Below are 8,708 nucleotides of genomic sequence, written 5' to 3'. Positions count from 1 at the left end.
GCTGAAATAAGATCTCCAGCATAACCTCAAAGCATGCCATGTGCTGGTTTATGATCGAATCATAGAAAATGCACGCTTGTGGTTCCTCAAGAGAGAAATTGCAGTTAATAAGCAAACTTAAAGATGCATTGTGTAACCTTTAGAATTGTCTCTCTCAAAAATGCAGTATAATAGGCATAACCATATTATCAGTGGTGTATAAAGACCTAACAAACTGAGCTGTATTGTTTTATTACTTTAGAATGAGTCGTGTTTACAGTGGTGTACTCTACGTGATATGCAGGCTGACTTCGTGACAGAACTTTCACACTTTTATTCATAATTTCAGATGTGAAACACTGACCATTAGCATGCTCCACTTGCTACTCAAATAACCGAGGGACGAAAGTGACTGGAGAATGTATGCAAATTCATGTTACGCCACAAGAATCGAATGACATGAAAGTAACGCAAAGATTCGAGAAATCATGTAGTTTGCTTTCAAATCCCTCTTGCGGTACTTTGACATCACCAACCGGTCTGCGTAGCACCAAATGAAGTCCATTCTGCACAAAGTGTTGGGGAAAGTTACTTTTAAAAGTAATGCATTACAATATTATGTTACTCCCCCAAAAAAGTAACTAATTGCGTTACTTAGTTACTTTTCATGGAAAGTAATGCTTTTGTTACTTTTGCGTTACTTTTTCTTACTTAGCTGAGGCTTGATCTCTTTCAGGTCTTGTAGGTGTTTTAATGATCGCAAAAATGTCAAGCTCTGGCCTGCCATCTCCGTTTCTGACTCAAACTGTTCCCGCTCAGGCGCATAGAGCGCGTAATTCTGCGTTAATATGTTCAGTTTAATTCAGTACATTATTTTATTTTTAAATTAAATTAATTAAACTGAAAAGTAACTCACATTACTTTTTTCTTAAAGTAACTCAAATATTAACGTGTACATTTATAAAGTAATGTGTTACTTTACTCTTTACTTACAAAAAGTAATATTATTACGTAATGCGCATTACCCCAAACACTGCACGCAACACTGGCTATGTTTACATGCACAACATTTTGTCAATCCGACGTAATTCAATACGATTGAAGGATATGATGATACAGTTTACATGCACCCTAAACATTGCAATTTGATTTAAATGTTTGTTTACATGTACATTATATAGAATCCGAACCGAAAGTCTGCGCAATTGCACAGCCAGGGTTGCCAGATCCGCGTATCAAAACCATCCGAGTGGACGTTCAAAACTAGCACAAAAACATAATAATGACTATTTACAGCCTAAATACCAATAACTAAGCAACAAAATCATTTAATCTTTAACCCGCAGAAAAAAACAACTGTTGGAAACAGTTTAAACATTATCCCAAATCTAAACTCGAAAAAAGGACTTGGCAACGCCTCGCTGCGGACAGCATCTCTCGTCGAGTTCACGCTTTATCTCTGGATAAAAGTCAAAACTGAGTTGGAGAAAGTTGTTTTTAAACAGTTTTCAGATATAGGCAATGAAAATACACTTTTCAAAAGTCACAACGCTATTTTATTACTTTAAGTAGCCTAATGTTTAAATATAAACACACATAGATGCCTCAGAATTTAGTACATCACGTGACCCCATTAACGCTACCTTAATAATGCGTGATGCTATTGCCTTGCTATCGCATGTTTCTGTGACGAGAATCATGTGATATAAGAGGTAAATATAATACGTGAACTTGGAGCACAAATGTTCTGCGCATGTGCACAATGCATTTTTACATCCGATTTAGAAAAATACTACAATTTACGCATTTACATGCATACTTTTCTCCTGCTGATTGGATCACAGATCGGAATAGACCACCCCCTTCAATACGATCCAAATTTGCATCCGATCGTCCTCAATCGTATTGATTAAAGGTGTTTACATGAAGACTTTTCAATACGATTGAGCTATCAATACGATTACAAACGGATTATTTGGTTGCATGTAAACGTACCTACTGTAGCCTAAAGTCCATGTAGAGAAGTGAATGAGTGAAGCAGAGCTACAGAATGTAACACAATCCGGAGATTTTACAATGCACATGCGACTAAACAACATCTAATTCATCAGTTTAGTTTATTACTTAATCTTTATCGGATGTGTGTAAATGGATGCACAGATTCCAGAAAATCATTGGTAGTGTAAATAAACTAAAACAAGCAAACCTTGGACAAATCCCAGACCAGATGCTGGGGGTCCCTAAGCAAACCTTTGTGAGGGGCCCTCTGTCAGTGCATTCATAAAACCCATTCAATGTTGCTGTTAGTTGTTAACAACCCACATAGTGTATTATCTTACAGCTGTATATTATTCCCATATGCACATTACTTTAAAAAACCAAGAGGACCCCCTAGTGGTGTGGGGGCTTATGCAAATTACATAATTTGCATATAGGAAAGACCGGTACATTTTCCTTGTATTTTCCATAATTTGTGTATGAAAAAGAAATGTATGTGTGTCCCTGGAAATCAATCCCACAACATAGCGCAATGCTCTTCCAATTGAGGAGCAGGTGCACAAACTGAACTGTAGGAACCCTTACATGTTTCTCATTAGATTACATTGGAGAGCATTGCTTATATAATTTTATTTTATATAATCTCTCTATATTATATTCTTAATCTAAAGAGTCGATTCTTACCACGTGTGGAGGTGCATCCCTTCTGATACAAGACTACAGAGGAACGAGAGATAAAATAATTATTGGCTTAATTAGCCAGTGTGTTTATCAAAGGAGCTCCACATCATAACACAACAGTGTTTGTAGATGCTGATTTCCTTTTCACAAAAGCCAAAACCAGAAATAAGATAAAAATAGGAAAAACCATTAAAAGTGTGCTGCGTAGGTACAATGAGTTGTCATCGACTGGACGGTATCCTTTCATCTTCGTGAGACTACACTAGGCTAATTCCCTGGTTGCTTATTTACGACACCTCATCTTACTCGTATCATGCCGTGCATTTTCCAGCGAGGCAAAATAATCACTGCAAGTCATCACCCTTACACATAAATCAGAGTAATACGAAAATAATGCTGTCTAAAATGTAATGTTTAAGAGCGCCTGAGTTCAGTGATTGCACATTTGTAACAACAGAGGCAGTGTTAAATTGCCATTTTTAAATACTGATCAATCATACCGATTTCCTGGTGGAAGTTTAATAAGTCCTCCATCTGCAGAACGGACAGGAAAACATTCGGTGACCGCTCATGATAGGTGAATTAAAGCTCTTTCTGCAGGGCAAGGTGGCACGCCCAGTGAACCATTACATAGTAATTATTATATCTAGAAATGATTGATCTTTTAAAAGCCGCTGCTCAGAACACCTTAACAATTAACCCACTAGCTATTAAAATTTTGGCAAAGCAGTACTTAAATAAATCAAACCAGTTTTACATCATCTGCAATTCCGCTACAGCATATTGAATTTATTTTTAGGTTATAAAGAAGGTGCTTTTTCAAATAGGTGGTCTTTACTAGCAAACCTTATACAGTATGTGAGTCTAATATGTATGACAGATAGATGCCAATTAGGCATGGGCCGGTTACCGGTTTCAATGTGTACAGAGGTTTTAAAAAGTCAAGGTTTCAAACCACTAAAATTTTGTGTGATACTTTTTTCAAGGTATAAGCTGTGTTTACACAAAATTAAGTTAAATAATTAAGTAATTTTATTGATTTGATATTTACATTTAATATTATTAATATTAATACATTTTAATTTTACAATTTTTATAATTTTTTTAAAAATAATATTATAATTTAAGGCCTTATTTTTGCATGGCAAACATGTTGTATGTTGCTTTAAAATAAAATGTATTGTGTCCAGTTGAAAAGTTGTTGTTTGTATATGCAGACATTTGAAATAAAAAAAATTTAGTATTGCAATGGCAATCTCATACCGGCCCATGCCTAATGTCAACAGTGTCCCCCCTTTTTTTTTTTTTTTTAATATAGAGCTTTTGGTGAATAATTAATAATTACAGTATGCTCCAAGATAAACACATTGCACATTAAAATTGTTTAATTTTTTTAAGCAAGATATTCAATTTAAATGGCTAGTTTACCCAAATATGAAAATGTTGCCATTATTTACTCACCCTCGTGTAATTTGAACCCCCAAAGCCTTGTTCTTTATAACCCAAATGCAGATTTAAAAAATTTGTATCTCTCTTTCAGGGCACACCAAAGTGGTAACCATCCACTCCCATATTAACCAGAAAACCCCAAACAACACTTAAAAAAATCTGTGTTTGGGTTCTGAAAAACAACCAAAGACATTGGGGTTTCAAATGACATGAGGGTAAGTAATGATAAAGTTAACATTTGAAATACCTCATAAGAAAAGAATCACATCAGATATCTATAAAATCTCTTATTTCTTAATCAACAACATGATTAAATAAAGTTTCTTGAATCTAACCTGCTTCTCACACGTCTCCATTAGAGTTGCAGATGTTATGGCACTTTTCCGTTGCATAGTACCTTACAGTTTGGTTTGGGACAGGCCAGCTTACTTTTGGGGGATTTTCCAATGTGCAGTACGTAGAACCCAATACTTTTTTAGTACCACCTTGGTTGGGGTTCCAAAACAACCCGAGCTGATATCAAACATGACGCGAAAACACTGTAGATCACTGATTGGTCTGAGAGAATCGTCATTACCAGCGTCATCGCTATAATGCAAAGATTAACTTTACTTTCTTGCTAGCTTGGGCTGTCTCAAGTAAACCTGTTGTCATCTGTGCTTTGCTGTAAATTCCCAAACTCCCTTTTAGCGATAAAAAACATTCACAGGTTGAGAATCAGGAACACCATAACAGTTTTTTTCCAGACTTGCAGTGTGTGGCAGCACATTCGCGACGTGCACGTCTGCATATATGCTTAAATGCAACTTAAATGAAGCTAACCAAGCCAAAGTGAGGTGACCTGACCCGGCCTGACCCAAACCAAACCAAACCGTGGGGTACTATGCAATGGAAAAGCACCTTTAATGTAACACACTGAGCTCAGTTTTGTCAAATTTGCGTTCAAAAGACAATTTTACCAGTTATAATTTTACCCAGATCCAGTTTTTTTTCTCTTTTCTCGCCATTGAGTTATCTCATCAATTAAAAGTAAATGCTTTCCCGCCAATGACGAGTTTTTACGGCAATCCATATTTCTGCTATTATCCACTAGGGGGCATTCTTACCGACCTTATAAAACACTGAAGCATCCACTGATGCAAAAACAGTAAAAACAGTATGTTTTGATCATCGTTCTAAGTCTAATCTCTAACGAAAGTCAATTTTGCAAAAAAAAAAACAATGCAATTATCTCAGCTTTTTGCTCAAAACTTGGTATTTTTGAAGAAACCTATCCATATCTGAGAAGTGATAAAATGAGAACAAATGGAGATAGGATGAAAGCAGAGGGCCTGTTCTTTCATTTAATATATTGAATGTTTATATATTTAAAGAAGACAATTTTCTGGAATGCATTAAACTTTTGTAAAAATCATAAATAATTCTGGCGCTGACTGGCAACTTTTAACTTGAAATTTAGGTTACGCATCAGTTTTCGTATACGTCTGCGTCGTTATTTGTGTCGATAAGCAATTACACATGCAGATCGCTAGTTGGCAATGTCCACAGGCATGTTATAATATTAAAGCAAAAGCCGAAAAATAGTCAGCTTGTTGTGTACGTTTTTGGAGAAGCAGCAACAGTGATGGCGGTAAATAGATAGGGCCTTTGTTGCAGCTTTAGTTGTTAAATATAGTTCCTCAACTCGATCCATCTTAGTTTTTACCGTCACAAAATGAAATGCAATGCAGATTTTTTTTACTTGATGGGAGGGGTTCTAGCAGACCAATCACAGCGCTTGCAATCGTTGTAGAACTGACATATTGTTACATTTTTGTAGAAGTATGCGTCAGGCTACGTTGTAGGGTTCGCGTTTAAATTGGGCTCAAGTTTATACTTAAATGAAATGCAAATGAGAACTCCATCAAATCTCCTGAGTTATGAAAGGGCAACATTTGAGCAATGACATCTCTCTTGGATGGGTTTAAAATCACTATACAACCCCCCCCCCCCCCCACACACACACACACTTGTAATTGTTCTTATCTCTCATCAGTTACTGAGATATAGCCCTTGTTACAACTTCAGCAAGGACACAACGATATGATGTAGTGAAATTGATTTTTGTGCTATCATTCGTATCATATCCTAATTATAATACACATTGCCATCTGTAAAACCATCTCTGCGTTATCATCAAGCAGTTCTGGAGCCTGCAATAAAACAGATGTGTGCCCTTTCAGGTCCCCTCTTTCCTTACACTATTCATTGTCTGGTGAAGTGAAGGTGAGCAACATAGTATATCATTTATATCAACACCACACAGCACTTAGACTCCTATTGGCGAATCCAGCCTCCCCAGCTGCTCCGGTACTCTGGTGATGCTCCTGTGTGCGTTCATAAAAGTTCATCTTCACCAACCGGCCCTGTGGTTTTAGGAGTTAGTCTAATTAAAGCCGGCTAATTGAATTTTAATTGCGTAGTTACTCAGGGTCTGTTTGGAAATACAATCACGCATATGCTTAAAATAAAAAATGGAAGAGCACAACCGCACTCCATTTGTTGATTAATAGTGGCACGCACTTAACTCTGCTCTCTTATTGTGCCATTTTGTTGTCATCACATAAACTCTTGCTCACGGTAGCAAAATGCTTAATATTGCACTTCAGAGGATTTTAGCCGGACAGAGTACTTGGCAGATGTTAGAGATGTTTAATGAGTGAGTTCATTTTCCACCCCATTAGCCAGCGGTGGGTTTCCAGGAGAAAGTGAATGTTGTCTGTCTTGTAGTAGCCGAGATCATTGTTTAGCATGATGTCAGATGTGTATTGTCAACCTGTCCAATATGAAAAAATACTATAGTATAATTTAAGATTTACTGTATTAAATTGACTGTATTAAATTGAAGTATACTGTGGAATAGTAATTACGCTTTGTTGATGTATACTACAGTGTTAGTATTAATATAATTTGAATAACTGTATTAAATACTGTATACTTTATTATTTACTATAGTAAACTATAATATATTAAAGTATACTGTAGAATAGCATTTACGCTTTGTTGATGTATACTACAGTTTTCTTAGTATTAATATGATTTGAATAACTGTAGTAAATACTGTGTCATGACACGGGAGTGGAGTAAGGACGCAAACCAGAGTTCGAAAATAAATAACATTTAATGATAAAATAGGAAACCAAAACACGAGGAGTAAAATAACGAACAGGTAGCAAACACAGGAAAATCCAAAATGTGACACGGGGAACAGACAGGGTAGTAATGACAATCTTCCGGCGACAAGTGTGACACAGACAGCAGTATAAATACACAAAGACTAATGACACACATGTGGAATGAATGAGGTGATAATTAACAATTGTCCAGGTGATAACAATATGGAACAGACACAAAACATGACACGGATCTCCGTGACATTACCCCTCCCTCTACGAGTGGCTACCAGACACTCACATAAACACAAAACAAAGACAAAGTCTGGTAGCGAGAGTCCAAGGGAGGGGTGGAGGGCTTGGGGACCCTGGCGAAGCTGGCAGCCGCCGGGATGAGACCAACAGGACGGTTGGCCGGACTGCGCCAGGAGAACCGGAGCGATCGCTGCGAGAACCGAGGCAGACGAATTACCCCCCTCCTGGGAATCGTCGACGATCAGATGCCCCCGGAAATCATCTCCCATCCCCTAGCAGAAACGGAGACCCTCGCTCGGTAGCCACCCCGGGGAAATGATCGGGCGTGGTCCGTTCCGGATCCCCCTGCGAGCAGGATGGTGGTCCTCCGAGGGACCGTCGACGACGACTCAACCGTTGGGGGACCGCCTGGGCCGATCCTCCTCCCGCAGGCCCGCAGGAGCGAGCGATCGCTCACGGTGGTCCCCAAGAGACATCGGGGCTGATGGGGAACGAACCCCGATGTCACTACTCCCCCTCGACGAAACTCCTGGGGAAGCAGCCCTCCCCGAACTCGCTGCGTCCAATGATGGCCGGAAGATTCTGTCATGACACGGGAGTGGAGTAAGGACGCAAACGCAGAGTTCGAAAATAAATAACATTTAATGATAAAATAGGAAACCAAAAACACGGGGAGTAAAATGACGAACAGGTAGCAAACACAGGACCATCCAAAATGTGACACAGGGAACAGACAGGGTAGTAATGACAATCTTCCGGCGACAAGTGTGACACAGACAGCAGTATAAATACACAAAGACTAATGACACACAGGTGGAATGAATGAGGTGATAATTAACAATTGTCCAGGTGATAACAATATGGAACAGACACAAAACATGACACGGATCTCCGTGACATACTGTATACTTTAATATGTACTATAATAAACTGTAACATATTGAAGTATAGTATAGAATAGTAATTACATTTGTTAGTGTATACTGTATTATTCTTAGTATTAATGTAAATTGATTAACTGTAGTAAATGCTGTATACTTTAATATTTACTATAGTAAACTGTAATATATTAAAGTATACTGTAGAATAGTAATTACCATTTGTTAGTGCATACTGTAGTATTCTTAGTATTAATGTAAATTGATTAACTGTAGTAAATGCTGTATACTTTAATATTTACTATAGTAAACTGTA

The sequence above is a fragment of the Misgurnus anguillicaudatus genome, chromosome 7 (assembly GCF_027580225.2).
Source record: "Misgurnus anguillicaudatus chromosome 7, ASM2758022v2, whole genome shotgun sequence".
Taxonomy (NCBI): domain Eukaryota; kingdom Metazoa; phylum Chordata; class Actinopteri; order Cypriniformes; family Cobitidae; genus Misgurnus; species Misgurnus anguillicaudatus.
The sequence above is the reverse complement of the archived record's forward strand: the minus strand, read 5'-3'. Positions refer to the sequence as shown.